Source organism: Aythya marila, assembly GCF_965140915.1.
Source record: "Aythya marila genome assembly, chromosome: Z".
In the NCBI taxonomy this organism is placed as follows: Eukaryota; Metazoa; Chordata; class Aves; order Anseriformes; family Anatidae; genus Aythya; species Aythya marila.
The window spans coordinates 69589215-69605884 of NC_139080.1; positions in this window are offsets into that span (position 1 = coordinate 69589215).

Here is a 16670-nt window from a genome sequence, read left to right on the forward strand (position 1 = left end):
GATTCGTGATGCTGAGCGACTGCATGAAGGCAACCTGTGCCAGGGGCAGGGATTGCTCCTGACCTCACTACTCTCTTGCAGCAGCAGAGGCTCAGCCCCGAGAAGGGGGTTGCAGCTCCATTGCTGATCCTGCTACCACGGCAGAGCGAGCTGCCGTCTGCACTGCGAGCTATTGCGCTGCTCTGTTTCTTTTGGGGGTGGCCCGTGGCAGCTGCTATCACCACATTCGGGCATGTGTTTGCTTTGGAGTTATATATTCACGAGGGAGGTGATTGTCTAGAAAACACAGGTGTTTTGCTTTCTGTTGATGCTGCAATGGCACCGTGCCCACCTGTCAACACCAGTGCACATTAGTTAGCATTCCTGTAGGCTCAGATGCTTCTAAACACCTTGTGGTCCTTTACGAAATGTTGTGCATCTACCTAAAGGCTTGGTGTAGGAGTGGAATGTGATAGGAAATACCTGCACCTGTTAAAAAAAATAAAAGCTTTTATTAGCAAAAATACAAAATCTGTATTGCTTCATTATTGTTGTTATTATTATTATTATTATTATTATCACCATCATCATCATCACCATCATCATCATCATCATTATTTCCCTTCATTTCAGTTACTCTTTGCTGCTGCATTCAATGCATCTCCCAGGCTGTGTGCCATCTACATCCTTAGTACATCCTTAACATGTACTAATTCAGCAAGTCTATTTGATACCACGCCAAGTTCTTGCTGCCCCCTTTAAGGACCTTACAGCTCCAGAGCCCTTCTGTTACTTCCTCAGCAAAACTGTGCAACATCAGGTACAGGTTTCTGCATCTGGCAGCCCAGCTCCCTGTGCAGAGGCAGACCGTTAGCACCACAGCCTGAGCCTGCCTGTCTGTTGTTCTTTTTTTCTGTCACTGGGCTGGCAGCAGCCTGGGTTGGACCCCAGAGCAGTGACTGCTGGCAGAAGGCCCCTGGTGGGTGGTTGTGGTGGCTGTTTGTGTGCTGGGCTCCCCAGGGATGGGCAGCGTTGGCTGGTGGCGGCTGCCCATCTGCAGTACAAACCAGGCATGTGGTTTCCTTCACATGCTGTGCCAGATGCAGCTTCTCCGGCTGCTCAGCTAAATGAAGAGGACTTCTGACTAGCAAAGTTTGATGTGGCTTTTGAAACTGAGTTCTAAAAAATTTAAAAAATATATCTAAAAACTTAATGGTCAGCTCTTAGGAAGTGGAGAATCTTGTAACACTTAGGGAATCACTCCTCGTCATCTTAGTTTTATCCTCTTGTATCTCCTGATTGTATACCTACCTGAAGGGCACACAATGTACCTGTGGCCACCACACGTTTACCTGATATTTATTATATCAGTGGTGCTGCACCGAGGTGACAGCAAAGAACAGCACCACCACTTTAGATGCCACATGAATAAAGCCTTTCAAATAAGCTCTTTGCTTATGTTTTTCCCTCTTGCCATCCAGCCATTGGTAATGCCTGCAAGCAACAAGATACCATTTTGCTATAAACAGAAGATGAATGTAGAGCACACCTGTGGCAGGAGCAGCTCCTGACCGTGCAAAAGCCGTGCAAGGCAGGTGAAGCACACATGGGATGCTTGGTGCACTCCAGCTGCAGCAGACATGAGTCGTGATGTCAGGGCTGATGTGACACCTCTCCATGCTTCGGGAGATGGCAGGCAGCTCAGGGGCAAAATCAGGCATTGATCTGCGGTCCAAAACGTCTCTGTATTAGTGTCTGCCTGTTGAAGCGTGGCAGCGTCCCACCTCCCACCTGCTTTTTTGCTGTTTGCTTTTCTGTTCTTGATCGCAGGGGTCTGTCGGAAAGTTGCCAAATGGTGCGAATTTTAGGAGCGGTGCTTGTGCCACCTAGAGGATGCGCCTCGCGGGGCCCGTCCCGAAATGTCGGCCCGGAGCTGGGGACCTGCGAAAAAAAAAAACGGCATGCCGGCTGTGACTGAATTTCCTCAGCGGTCTCCAGAAAATGGCCTGCTGCCCCTCTGTGCTCGCTAAGCTGAAAAAGGGACTTTTAAGCTGAAAAGCAAAAACCCACTCTTTTCCAGGAAAAGGGATAATGCTGTGGTTTACATGTTTTAGTAGTTCTGACATTTATTTAGTGGGTTCTACTTCCTAAGATGCAGAAAGAAACAGCTCTGACCTGGCAAAGAAAGAATTCATCCTTCCTCCTTGCCAGGAGTTTCACTTTTAATTAGTGTCTTCTTGTAGCTCAAAGCTTGCGTGATCTGACACTCCTGGCATGGACCAGCTTTAAGGTGAGCTGGCAGAAAGTTTGGGAGACCTTCCGTTCTTTTGTTCTGGGTAAGTCCATGCAGGGTGGAGTGGATGGGAGTGAGAGCGGCTGCAGTCATGAATGGGAAACCAGAGATAGGAGAAAAGAGCAGAAAACAAAAAGGGATATGGATTGGGGAAGGGGGAGGGGGGGAGGGAATGGAAGTTACAAATACAGAACTGAAAATATCAGGGAAAGAAAAAAGAAACAAAAAAAAAAAGGCAGCAAAAGTAAGGGATTTCAGAAGAGCAACTGAAGTTGTCTTTCAAACCTGCAGCCCTGTTGGTCCTTAACAGACCAACTTCCCACAGAAAAGGGCAGCTGTGAACCATTGTTGACCATGTCCTTCCTTGCAGTATGTCTTATTTTACTGGGACACAAATCAACACCTGGACCAAGTTCACAGACATACAGATGCTCTTCTATTCTAGAAATCTGGGTTTTCATAATAGGACCTTGCTGATGAAGAACTGAACCTCTGAACAGCCCAGGACTGATCTCAATGAGAACACTTACCTTGTCCTCTCACATTTCAGTTCACAATGCTCATTTCTGCCACACCTGAACCTTTGTGAAGCTGGAAATGTTGGGATGCCTGCTGGGTAATGGCTGTGAAAGTGTTGGCAGCCCAGGAGCAAGATACAGTCTCATGGCCTCATTCCCCGTTCCCTGCCTCTTGCAATACATCAGAAAGGCCCCAGATCTGGATCCTTTCCTTTCCATTTGCTGTATTGCTTGGTACTGAGAGCCTGACTAAACTGTATTTTGTGTAACTACAGAGCCTCAAGTACGGCTAGCAACTCAAACTATAAATATTTGTTCACATAGGAACTACATTGACAAGGAGATAGTTCTGCATGCCCAGAGATCATGTGCACCAAGTTTCTCGTATGCAAGAAACCCTCAGCAGTTTTCAGGAAGGAATCTTTCAGCGTTGCTGCAAACCAGGATTCATCACAGCAGGCACTGCCTGACAAGGTCAGAGCCCTGGTTTCAGATCATGTGCTTAATTTGGTGAACTGGCCTCATTAAAGGAAACAGTCCCATCCTTGTGCCGTGGGTTCAAGCCGAAGGAGCAGAGGGGAAGTCAAGCCTTGCTAACTGGAACTCTGCTGAGCACTTGCTCCTTGGAGACATGTAACATCCAAACAGCTGAAGCACAGCTGCAGTACCCCGTGATTGCTGCTGCAAAGCGTACCAACACTTCTGAAAAGCTAGCAAGTCATGTTCAGTAACTTTCCCCCATTTTCACTGCACTGAAGTATGCTGAAGCCTCATTTGAAGATTTCTAAATAGAAGCTACAGTGACTTGGTGGCTTTAAAGCATTGTGAATTTGCTTACAGAACGGTTTGGAATAAACAGTGAATAAACAGCATACTCTGTACACATTTTGAAGTTTTTAATGATTTCTCTGATATGTGATTAATATCAGGGGATGACTAACCAGAGTCAGAGTGTATCTGACAAGGCTTTTCTTGATGACCTTAGTTGGTGACTTCGGCCTCCGTCACAGGGAGACTGTACCATCTGTTAACTTTTCAGCACCATGCAATCTACAAGCATTTGTTGCAAATGGCAAACCAAGGAATATCAGGGAATAGGAAGTACTTTGGTCTGTGGGAGCATGCTCACTGAGAGAAGCTGATTAAGGTGCAGACACAGTGGCTCAGGCGACAACTTCTGGCTTGTCTCCTCTTCCACAGCACCATCTTACTCTGGGATAAAGGTGATGATACTTTCCCCTCTGTGGAAGAGGAGCAGGCACTCTCCCTCCCCCATTTTCTCTAAGTGACAGATTTAGGTCGTTCTCTACTGAGGTTGTCTGGTAGCACCCCATGCAGCAGCAGAAGGATCTATATCTGGGACCTTGCAGCATGGAGCAATGCTGGGTATTTGTGCTTGCAAGAGCAGGTACCTTGAGGCAGCGTCAGCATTTCAGGACATCTCTGCATGGCAGCAGGTGATGTACATGGGCATTCCTGCATCACGCAGTGAGCTAGTTGACTTGGTTATTGAAGTCAGAATGAGAGTGCTCTCAGTTGTTAGGTACCCAGAGATATACAGCTGCAGATTCACTATATCCTGTGCCCACATTGGCTAAAAGGCAACTAAAGCAGTTCTGAGAACATGCAGACACTGTGTCAGTGCTTCCCAATTGCCTCCCTCCATGCATCTCAGCACTTGCTCTTTTCCTGGTGTGATGAAACACATTAGACTCTTGCATTGCATGTAGAAGAGAGGCATGTGCTCTGCTTCCCACTGCAGGGAAGAAGAAAATATGAAATACCAGTACCAATGCTGTCCCCATTATGACAAGGTGTGGAGGTGGAAAGGGGATAGGTTCTCTTCTTAGAAGATGAAGGGTAAAGTCAAGAGTAAAGGAGTCATAAGCAGATGAAGAGGTGGCTGTAACCTTGTATTCCTTCCCAGAACCTTTAGGTCAGATGTCCCTGCTGAAGAAATCATCACTGGCTCAAATTCAACGTGAAAAATGGGGGTGGGGGAAAGTCGTCGTGTCCCCCCCCCCCTTTATTTTTTATCACAGGTGGCTTCCCACCCAGGAAAATGTGGTTCTTCATCTAACCCATCACAGGTCTTGCATCAGCAGGCAGAGTTTTCATTTGAGTCACCTTGATGCCATACCTTCCTGGTGAGGAGACCATTTTGATACTGGCCAGTTCATTTCATTACTTCCAAGCAGGCTCCCAGGGGGCAGCATGAAATTTTGCAGCCTAGAGGAGGTGTTCACTAGAAGCTGCAAGAGGTGAGCTGGTATTGCATTGGTTTTGAAGATTTTAGTCTTGGGTGAAGTCTAAGTTACGGTTATATTTATGCTACACTAGGCTCCAGAAAAATGGTCTTCCTTCTGCAAGCAAGATGAGTGGGACCCTGCATGACTTTTAAACACAAAACACTGATTTTGTTTACAAGATCAGTGACATAATCAGCTGGAGGTCTGTGCTCATCTCAAAAGGAGATATTTTTGTTGTTGTTGAATATGAGTTAAGAAAAAAAATAAGGTATTTAAAAGGGCATGCCACAGCTCTCCTTTAGAACACCCAATAAACCACATTTATAAAAAAGACTCATTGGAAAGCACCTTAAGAAACCAATGGTGTGAAGCAGTTGAATCCATATAGATACTGTCACCTGAATTTCTATTCTGAAAAAAACAAAAACAAAACCAAAAACAAACAAACAAAAACAACAACAACAACAACAAAAAACTATTGCATACTTACATAAGATTAAATATGAAAACATATGTTTGCTTAGCCCTAGCTGGCCTTCTCTAGCAACATGGGGTGGCTTTAAAATGATTAAGATTTTTTTTTTTAAAAAGAATGTGTTGTGCATCAAATACCAAACTTAATACTGTACACGGTGAATCTGTAAACTGTGACTAAAGGCGAAACATTTTTAAAATGCCTCTGATAATGAAAAGATTTATTGTAAAATATGCCTCAAATGGCCTGAACAAAATGTTCATTGTGTGTGCACAAAATGGCTTTATTCAGCAGTCATTCTAGGATTTATCCCTTGGTGGGGTTCAGATGCAGGAGGAGCAAAGGATTTGACAGCAGGGGGTCTGGAATCCGTAACAAACACCTTTTTAATTCAGGGCAATAACGGTGATGTGATTTGGTACGGGAGAGCTGAATTTGATTATTTTTTCTGAGTACCTGGAGCTACCACCGCATGTGCTGATATTCTCATAAAAATGTCTTTAGTGTGCAAGATGCTGAGGTCAGATACTGTACACCACAAAACTGTGAGGCAGGTTGCAGCTCTAGGTTCAAGAGCTTCTTTTTTTTTTTCTTTTTTTTTTTTTTTTTTCAAGCAACCACACAGTACAGGGTGTTGTCTTCTCTCTTTCTATCAATCATTATATCCTACTGTGTTTCCTCATTCCTTGTTAACTTGTACATGCTCAGTGCTCCTGTGAGATCGGCCTTGTGAGCACCCAGAAAAGCACCCAAATTCACCAGCTGCTTTTGGAAGCTTGCAAGCATGAATCTTTTTTTCCTAATTCTCCAGCATGAAAGTCTCTCTCACTTTTGCTCATTCATGCTCTGTAAAACATCTCAAAACAAAGAACTGTAAAATTTTCACATGGAGAGGCAAACAAGATAGAGGATGCTTTTTTTGCACACTTGCTTGAAAACTATCACATGAGAAAATACATGTTTCTGAGCAATGTATAGAAGCTTCTTTCCTTTTCAGCTTTCTTCTCACACAGCCTTTTTCTGAAGCTGTCCAATGCCTCTTTCTGATGACTTCAAACCCTTCTTCTCTTTTATTGTAATTGCTTCATTTCGTGGAACATTTCATGTTGCACAAAACAACTGGAAGGAGAGGAACTTCAAAAAGTAGAAAGCGGATTATACATCAAAGTAGCTCTAAAAAATGGGCTCTGAAGCAGCAGGTTCTGTCTCCTTTCTCCAGAGAAACAACTTCACCAGATGCTTTAACAATGTTCCAGTCCAACAGAAAACTTTTTTGTTGTTGTTTGTTTATTTACCCATTTTAGACACTATAATGGGGCACTCAGGATTGCTACAACCTGCATTGTTGGGCAGGTAAAAACTTGACTTGATCCAGAAACAACTTCTTCTCCTCGTGGATTGATCTGGAATGGTACTTCTTTTTGTAGCATTTTCTCCCCCACCAGTCCCGTACCCATGCTGGAAGACAGGAATTAGTACCTCTTTTCTCTGCTGGCAGCTGGGCTGGTGATCACAGCTGGGCAAACACCATGACCACACCATTGTTCTGAATGACAAATTTTGGTGTACCTATACGCCGAGAAAAATTACTCATGGTGGCAAGTAAAACGTGTCAAGGCTGTGCTCAGTGGTTGTGTCACCAAAATGCTGTACAGATCCCTGCTTGCTGTAAAATGCAGTGGAGTTTAGACCTAAACTAACAGGCACTGGCTATGGATCCAGCCAACTGCTTCCCACCTAAATGTTTTATCAATCACTTGCTAATACATAAAGTTACAGATACTAGAGAGCACAATTCCATTTCTGTGTTTTTAAAGTGCCGTTGGTACATTTCTATGTGACCAAAAAGGCAGCTTGAGTAGAACAAAAAGAAATCTTTGAACACAGTGTAGAGCACAGAGGTTTGAGACATTGTTACTTGAGGGTCACTCTACTTGAGTTTGCCATGTAAAGGAGGTAGCAGTTGGATAATAACAAAATACAGTCTGCTAGTTTTTGTCCATGTATTTATACATATACCCATGTATTTAGGGCTGGTCATTAGCCTTCTCCAGCTCATTGAAAATTGCATTTCTGTGGAACTGAAAAACTTATAAGACTCTCTTAAGCAGTAACACTTTTCTAAAGGAAGATGCAAATGGCCTTGTCACCACCCACTCTATTATATTTCTACAGATCCCACCAGCTGGGTGTCATTTGAAAATAACCACAGTAAGACAATGTTTAACAGCTAAATTTATGTTCTAGAGATCCTTGCTTCGTTGTTTAGCCTAAGAGACACCTGAAGACTCCTGATGCATAAATTTGCATTTCTATAGCTCTTTGCTTACATTACCAGAACAATCTGTATCATAAAACACAGTGGAGATCCAAATGTGTCAGATATGCCTGAGACCTGCTGTAATAAGCTAGCCATTTCTGTGCCACTTTGATGCAGTAGAAATTATCACGGCATTGTTACTAAAATACAAATTTCACACACACACACACAAAATCTCTACGATGTGATAGGGTTAGACTTAAGAACATTCTGTTCATAAACCTGACTTTAGAAATCCTCCTTACTTTCTTCAAGGGGTTTCACCACATCTTCCACTTCTGGATGAGTACTCTGACCACTGAGAGGTGACATACTCACCACTGGTTGTCTCTCAGTTCTTCGGTTCAGGAACAGTGGAGCCAACAACTCAGGTACTGAAAGGAAGGATAATATCAAAAAGTGGTAGGGTTTAGGTCCTTGTCCTATCTTAACAAAGTGGAGCAGCTTCAACAGGAGAGACTTAAACATCTCAAACCATTTCACTGCTACAGCTGGTTCTGTTTTGTGAAGAAAGAAAGAAAAAAAAAAAAGTAGCATTTTTTGCATGTTTTAAGTTTCTTTATATTCTTAGAGCTACAGCTATGATTTTTAAGCTGAAACAATGAGACATTTGATAAGAAGAAAACACTGGTGTCATATAGGAGGAATACGAATAGTCTGAGGCTCAGCATGGAGCAGCCTGGGCTGAAACAGCTTGTCAGATATCACTACAGCCTAAATAATTCTCCTCCAGGAAATAAAATTTAATGCAATTTAGGAAAATAGGAAGGAACATAAAATTACCTGGGTTAAACCTGAGTTGGGGATCAGTGGGAATTTTGAAGAATAAATGCTTAAAATTACAGGAACTTACAATACAAGAAATAAAAGGAATTTCTGGTACAGCAAATACAGAGTCACTGATAAAGAAATAGAGACTTTTTCAGATCGTTAAAAGCTAGAGGATCCATGGAAAAAGTACAGAGTGTGTACACTTCCTGGTTTCATTTTGCAATGGTTTTTGCTGGATAATGGTTAGGCAGATGCTCAATGCTTGCTCTGTCTTCAAGCAGTAGAGATGTGATCAGCAGTTACTATGAAATAAACAAGCACTAGTAATTTAATTGTAAGTGTCAGATAAGAAAACAGAAGAGATGGCTAAGAGATAGGATTGATTTCTGATTTGGCTATTCTGTAATATTTATCAATTTGGTCAAGTTGAAATAACTCCATTAGTTGCATGCATTTGTTCTTATTTCAGAGGAGCTGTTGGAAGGAGTATTTTGTAAGGATCTTTGGTTCCTCAAAAGTGCGGTATTGAAAGACGTGATTCTGGTCAGAGACAAGAGTCCAGTCTCATGACACTGTTTCTATAGATTTCGTTTGCTCAGGATGAAATTACTATCTACTGTGTTTTTCTGGTCTACTGCGAAGTCCCAAATATCACTAGAGAAGTAACCAAAACATGATAAGTTTCTGAACAGGTTCATGCACTGAGCTGATGTATGAGTACTACCTTTAGTTTCATACCATTGCTGGGTCACAGGATTCAAGTGAGATGGAGTACCAGATTCAAGACATGAATAGTCCCAAGTGCAAAAAACTTTTTTTTTTAATATACTTTAAGGGGCAAAATGGTGACAATAGTTGTATTTTACAGGCATTTAAGATAGCATGTCTTTCCTCTCACAGGATCTTAGTTGCAACGTTATCTGAATTCAGTTCTGAGTTTCATGCATGCTGGTATAGTCATACTTTGCCTGTGGATCAAAATGAGTAAGATTTGCACATGAAAAGACAAGAAGCTGATATAAGAGTAACATAAAAATTAAGTAAACCAATATATAAACAAATCAACAATTTCAATGAAAATATATCTAATAGCAACCCAACAATAGTAAAAGACTTGTTTTCAGAGTGTTTGTAGGGGAAATTTCTGTTAATGGTTTCCTGTTGTGAATTTGATGGGCTGGTGAGCAGTGACTATTTATTCCTTTTTGCTTTCACTTATAAGATTTTGCTCATTTATAAGATCAACTGTGCTGGGTGGACATGGTTTCAGGAGCAACTACATATGCTCAGGGAGATACCATCCTGGGAACTGAGAGATGCCTTGATACCTGGATAGACCCAGAGGAAAGAGCAGGGACATTGCAACAGAGACTGCTGAAAAAGGCAGGGGATAGCCAACAAGTCAAAAATGGTAGCCTCAGCAGTGACGGATGAAGAAATTTCTGAGAGACTAGGGAGTCTGGGCAGAATTTGCTTCATCCCTTGACTGAAGTCAAGCCTGGAAACAGGGAAACCTGTACCAGGATTAGTTATAAAAACTTTTTTTTTTTTTTTTTTTTTTTTTTTTTTAGTTGTAAAACAAAACTGACTCTGTGAGCTTGAAAGCTTTTTGAAGCCTTTTGGATTTCTTTGGAGAGTTCAGTGTGAGAAAAATGTCTCATCCAGTCCTTCTCAAAGTTCTGGTGAGCCTGAGGTCCCATCACAGGAAGGGCACCTGAGTCTGGCAATATTTCAGAACTCTTCCAATGAGCCTGGCATGTTGTTGCTCTGGAATCTTTGCTTCCTGTGCTTATGAAGGAAAAATCAAAGTAATTTCTCCAGGAAACACTCCAAAGAGGAGAAGGCTTCATGAGGTAGAAGATCTTACAGGGTGCCAACCATCTGGAAAAGCACATCTATTTGGAATTCATGTAGATAGGTTTTTCATAGAGTTAGACAAATAAGCAGGACTGGGCGTTACTTCCTTGACTCTTGGCTCTCTTCCCCCTTGATCCAAATTCTCTACAGAAATGTGAAAGACATTTGAAAGAAATTAAATTCTTTTTCTTCACCTGATTTTGACTGAATCTTGATCCAGGTTTCCCCTTCTCAGCAGGATGTCAGGTATTTGTTGAGATGTCTTTCTTGAGTATCTCCTGCTGAACATGCTCTGCTCTGCCTCAGCTGTGGAGAATCTTGTGCCTCTCATGATCACGACTTGTGATTCTATCCCTGCTTCTGATCATGTGTCACATTTGTGCTTCTCCAGGAAAGGAGTGAAGAAATGAAAAACATTATTTGGTCTCTCTTCTTTTCTCCACCCTTAACACTATTGTGAACAGTGTTAGCTTTTCAACAATAAAGACTGGCATTTTGACTTAAGCTGTGGTTTTATTATCTAGTACAAACACCCACAGTTTGCATGTCTCCTTTAGCACTGGCGTGGGCATAAAGATACAAATTTCTCCCTTCTTCAGTGCCACAGTGACAGCTGTCATGATCGTGAATGGGCATTCTTGAAATATTCCTGAATATGTGCGATAAAATATGTCTACCACAAGAGTTACTTTTGTTCCTAGTGCACATGTTGCTTCTGAGTCTTCTGGGAATTTCCAACACACAACGTACACAACCTATTTTCACAAGTTAACTAAAATGAAATTTTATTTCATTTTCATTTCACTAAAATGAAAATGAATTTCCAGGCATTTCAGGCATGAAAATGAATTTTCATTTTAGTTAACTAGAAATTTCATTTGGAAATTTGGAATTTCCAATTTGGAAACATAGGAACTAAAGCTTTGTGGCTGACAAACTATTAGAAAGGAGGAAATATTTTACACCTACCAACAATGATAATTCTAAAACCAGAAGTCTTTCACAATCAGTAGTTTCTCTAAATGACTTGAGTACAGCTGCAGAATTTAGTAGAAAGAGAACCAGGAGTTCACAAATATTGTAAACCTTGAGTGTTAGTCTGTGAAGCTCAGTGAGAGGGCTGCTCTGAGAACTCACTGTGAGTTACTTACTCCTTTTGTTAAGTCTTCTTCTGTGAGAACAACAGAAGAAACATGTCCAGTTTGTTTGCTTTCTGGGTATGTCTGCTGTTGTATTTCCCTTTCATTTTCAAGACTTAAGAATGATATATTGCTTCTAGAGATCATTGCAAAATCATTTGTGCTGGCTAAATAAATAAATATAAAATTGCATTGTAGATGTATATATTTATCATGCGTTTTCTTGCACACCAAGCATATAAAAGGAAGTTGCAGAGGTGCATTGATTTTGACTGATTTGCTGTTTAAAATGTTAAGTTGGAAAATTAATAGCCTATTTTAATTATCAAGATCATAACAAAGTTGTGCTGACTCTGCACTGCCAACACCCAGATGACTGCTCTCTTTCATGCTTCAGCTATTCCTGTCTCTTCCTGATCTGTGCCCCTCACATACGCCATCATCGTGGGACAAACCTGCAGTGCTGCCACTCCTTCCTCATCAAGTTCTTTATGTAAACGCTCTTCCTGAGCACAAGGCATTGAGCACAATGTCCGTGCTGCTCTTGGCACACAAATGAAAAAATGTCCTTACTTACCAAGTAAACCACTTGTCTCCTAGCCATCAGGCTGTCAGTCCTGGTGGTGTGTTTGCAATACAAAGGTCGTGTGTGTCTGGCCTGCTAGACTGAAGGCTAGTCCTGGGAGGCACAGACGGCAAGGGCAGGAAGGCTGCTCTCTCTGATGATCATATTCTCTAAAGTAACATGCCAATCAGCACAAGTCCTCTGCCGTTTTAGCAAAAGTGCCCTTAAAAGTGCCCTTAAAACTGCCACCTGCTGCCCTTAAAGCTGCCACTTGCTTTCTGTCCCTTGGGTTATCGAACACAATGTTGTTCTCACCTCCTGCCCCCTGAAGCCAAGCTCTCTGAGCTCCAGGCTGCTGCTGCCCTTCTCTTTGGCAATCCCCAGCACACTGAATGCTATTCCAGAAGACTAGAGTTAGAGTATTTCTAGTTCTAATCTCTCCCACACATTAGCTCTGGCTGTTTCATCTTGTTCCCACTGTCCTTGGTGCAAGGCTGCTGCTGACAGAGCTGCAGCCAGAGTACAGCCTTGAAAGGCTGTAAGGTGCTTCCTGGAAGCTGGTGGCCATACTGCTTCACATTAGTATTGACATAGATCACATAAATAGGTGTGAAAACCACATTACAGTGCTGTGCCACCATGCAGACATGATTTTACATGGTGCCAAGTGATGAATCATTTGCAGTCTGGACAATAAGCACTTTCATTTCTGGTGTCGCTGCTCTGGAGCAGTCTCCAAGGAAGAGTCCATGACATAACTCGTCTCCCTCAAAGTAAATAGGCAGCAAAAGTAATTTCCCGGAAGAAAGAGCTCTGTTTGGGCATGAGATATAGGCACACTTCTGTCACCAGATATGCACTATATATATTCATACAGCACCCTTGTTGGGGTGGCAGCATATGAAACATGGAGGTGGATTTGGTTGTGTAAGCTGTGTCCCCTAAGGGCAGTTAAAATGGATCCACAGTAATGTGTTCTGCTAACAGTCTCATTGTAAATGTGTACAAGCTGTCCCTATTCACTCCTTTTGGTCAGTACATTCTGCTTCAGGTCTGGAAAAAAAAAAAAAAAAAAAAAAAAAAAAAAAAAGCTTTTCATTTTGAAGTAAGGCTTCCCAGGCTTCCCAGTATCTTTAACCTCATAGTTTTGACCAGGCTGGGATTTTGCAGATAGTTCCACATGTGACGCTACTGATGATATTTACTTCCTTAATTAGATCATCTTTGTTTGGCAAATACTACTTTTTCTCCTGGAAAAATACACTAGTTGGAAAATACACTAGTTGAAGTTTATCAGGGTAGGTAGAAGCAAAGATGGACTCAGCATGTAATAGTGCCAATGGTTTCTCTTTTAACACTGAGTATACTGAAAGCTGTTTCTGAAAAAGGCTGAAGAACCTACTAGAATATTCTGTGTCACAGAATTTGTGTCTGCAAGTAGACTGTGTTAGGAACCTCTTGAGGGAATTAATCGAATACAGTCTGTTCATTTGGTTCAATTCACTTGTGACCTACTCACATATCCTTTTGTAATTCAGAGTTTGGAGTTTGTTTTCTGCCCAGCAGATTGCAATTATCCAGTGCATGGGTCAAAAGCTTTACTGGTCATTACTCCTTTACTGAAAGAAAAACATGAGGTCTGAAATGATTTATTATAGAACCATGGAGGTTAGAAGTCACCTTGGAGGTTTTTAGAACAACCCACTGCTCAAACAGGGTCAATACTGAATGCTGAGCAGGTGGCTCTCAGCTTTATACATTCTGATTTTGAGAACCTCCAGGGATAAAAACTGCACAACTCCTCTGGGCTACTTTTTTTACTCTTTGACATTTCCTCCTTGTGCCCTGTTTGAATCTTCCCCCATTCTAATTTATGACTGTTTTCTTTTGTTCTCCTTCTATTCACCACTGTAAATCATTTAGCTCTCCTTGCCCCCCACTGGGGTGCTGTTACGGTGCCCCAAAGCCATTCCTTCCCCAGACTGAACCTTCCCAAGCCTCTGAGCATGAACTTGCATGGTGAGTTCACCAGCCCTACCATCCTGGTATCCTCACTCTGTGATGTCTTCCCTGTAAGGTAGAAGAGAGGGCTTGAAGTCCTCAGAGCAGCAAATAGCAGTAGGGTAAGAAGCAACAATCATGAACAGAAACAGGAGATGCTCAGCCTGATGATCAGGAGAAGCCTTTTCCCCAAGAAGACAGCCCAGCACTGGAGCAGGGGGCCAAAAAGGCTGTGCCATCTCCATCCCTGGAGGACTGTTAGTACTTACGGGATTAAAAAAAAAAATACTGTTGGCACATTCCTCCTGAAGAAGTCAGTTGCTTGCAGTCATGAAAGCCACTGTGATCTGAGCTGATGACCTCAGGTGCAGTGGGGACCATGGAGCAGTCCTTCTATTTGTGGTGGTGAGGAGCTCTGCCTAGCTAATGTGCACAAGCAGTTGCAGTTTGAAATGACTATCAAATGCTGTCTTTGAGTTATTCAGTAAGGGCAACAGAATTTGTCTGAAACCATGGGAGAATGATGACAATTGCATTTTAATTCTGTGTTATGCCTCTTGCTCTTGCTCCCATGGCTTGTTTTTGCAAGGGATTTGGTCATAAAGCAAATAAAGAAAAGTCCTCCAGCTTTCCTCATGCACTCTTGAATACCAGGTCAGTTCTTTCTGCAAAGTGACTCAGTAGAAGCAGACATTTGTATAGCAAGCAAAACTGTATTTTATTTTTCTAAGCTTTAGCACAACTGAACTAGTGACAGGAAACCTCAAGTACTGTATTGCTAAGCAATAAATAGCAAGTGACTTTCAGTAATTCCTGGAACTCATTCACAGTATTACTACATGAAATTTCTCAGTAATTTCATGAAGGTATTTCCATCTGGCTGGCTTAAATTCTTTGTACTGGTAAATCTGAAAAATAAAGCTGTTTACTAAAAGCAGATTTGAATGTAGATAAAGGGAGTGGAATAGAAGGGCCTCGGCCTCATGACCCAGAAGTTTTATACTCAAAAGCAGTTGGGTTTTCTCAGGGAGCCTGAATATATGATACAGCCTAACAAAAAGAGATCTGAAAATAATCACTGAATGGGATACTCGCAGACTAGCAATGTTTCTTCAGAGCAAAAAGACAGAGGTCTGGAAGGGAAAGCTTGGTTGCCAGACTGCTCTTTTCTGCTGTTGTGTTTTAAGAGGAGCACTGCGTGAACTGCTGCAATCTAGAATGCAAGCTGTGATGCACACCGACTAAGAAAAGCCTTGAAGCACTCACAGATAGATTGCAAAAAATATTTTTAGTTGGTAGCTTGAGAGACTGGAAAATGTCTGCATGCCCAAAGCCACAGCAGCACATGTGACATATCCAGATTTATGAGAACTCCTGGCTCTTTTCCGGTTGGTGTCTGAAGACAGTATCTCTCCCAGCCTGCTATGAGATGTATCTCATGTCTAGGAATGAGAGGGAAAATCATGCATTAGCTTAAAAGATGCAGAACTCAGCTGTGTAAAATTGGTTCTTGGAGAGGTTTCCATGAACCAGAAAGGGTTTGGCTTAAGGGCAGAGCTTGCTTTCCAGTTAAAAGGAGTGGACTTATGTTGCATTTGTAGGAGGATTTTCTCCTCCTTCCGAAACTTCTGTGGTATTGGTCTCTGACTGGCATGAGGCACTGGTGTTTTTGCTTAGATTTGGTGATTTGAAATGCAAATCACCACAAATTTCTATTTGTGACTGAAGACTTTGTAGGTGAATCATTTAATCCCTATGGTTTGTTTTACCCATTCATAAAGTAGACACACACAAATAAAAAAAAATAAAATAAAAAAAAAAAAAGCAGCAACAACAACAACAAAATAACACATTCATGCACACACACTAGTGTCAGGAGTGCCAGACAAAAAGCAGTTTCAGGCTCTGGGGAAGTTTTTGATGCAAATATAAATTTTATGAAAGGCACAGGCTCCGGTCACTACTTCAAAACCCCTAGGAATGACCTGGGATTCCAGAAAAGTGAGAGATCTGACTGACAGTGTTTTAAGTTAAATACTTCAAGCCTAAAGGACTTGTCGTTTTCTGATGAACAGGTGGTTTCCTCGCCTTATCAGTATTTGCGCTGAGCTGGTGGTTGTCATGGTGTATTGTATCCTTGTTCTGTTATTACTATTTAATCAAATATTGAAGGATGTATATGAAGGAGAGTTTGGGAAATTTCTACATCTTTTGCAAGTGAATTCAGGAAAAATGCTGCAGAACATTCTTCTGGCTATAGTCAGAAAGACTACATGTGTACATATAAATAATATGAGTACAGTGTAGCATAAAGCTATTTTCTCCATTTTGCATTTGGAATATTGAGGCATATGGAGATAAATGTCTCATCTAAGGCCCATAAAGGAATACTTGGACACAGCTGGGAATGGTACTCAGATGTCCTGATACTGCAGCTGCCAGGTGACAGATAGGTTTTTTTTTGGAGAGGATTCAGAAAATTCTGCTTGGTTCGATCTTGGCT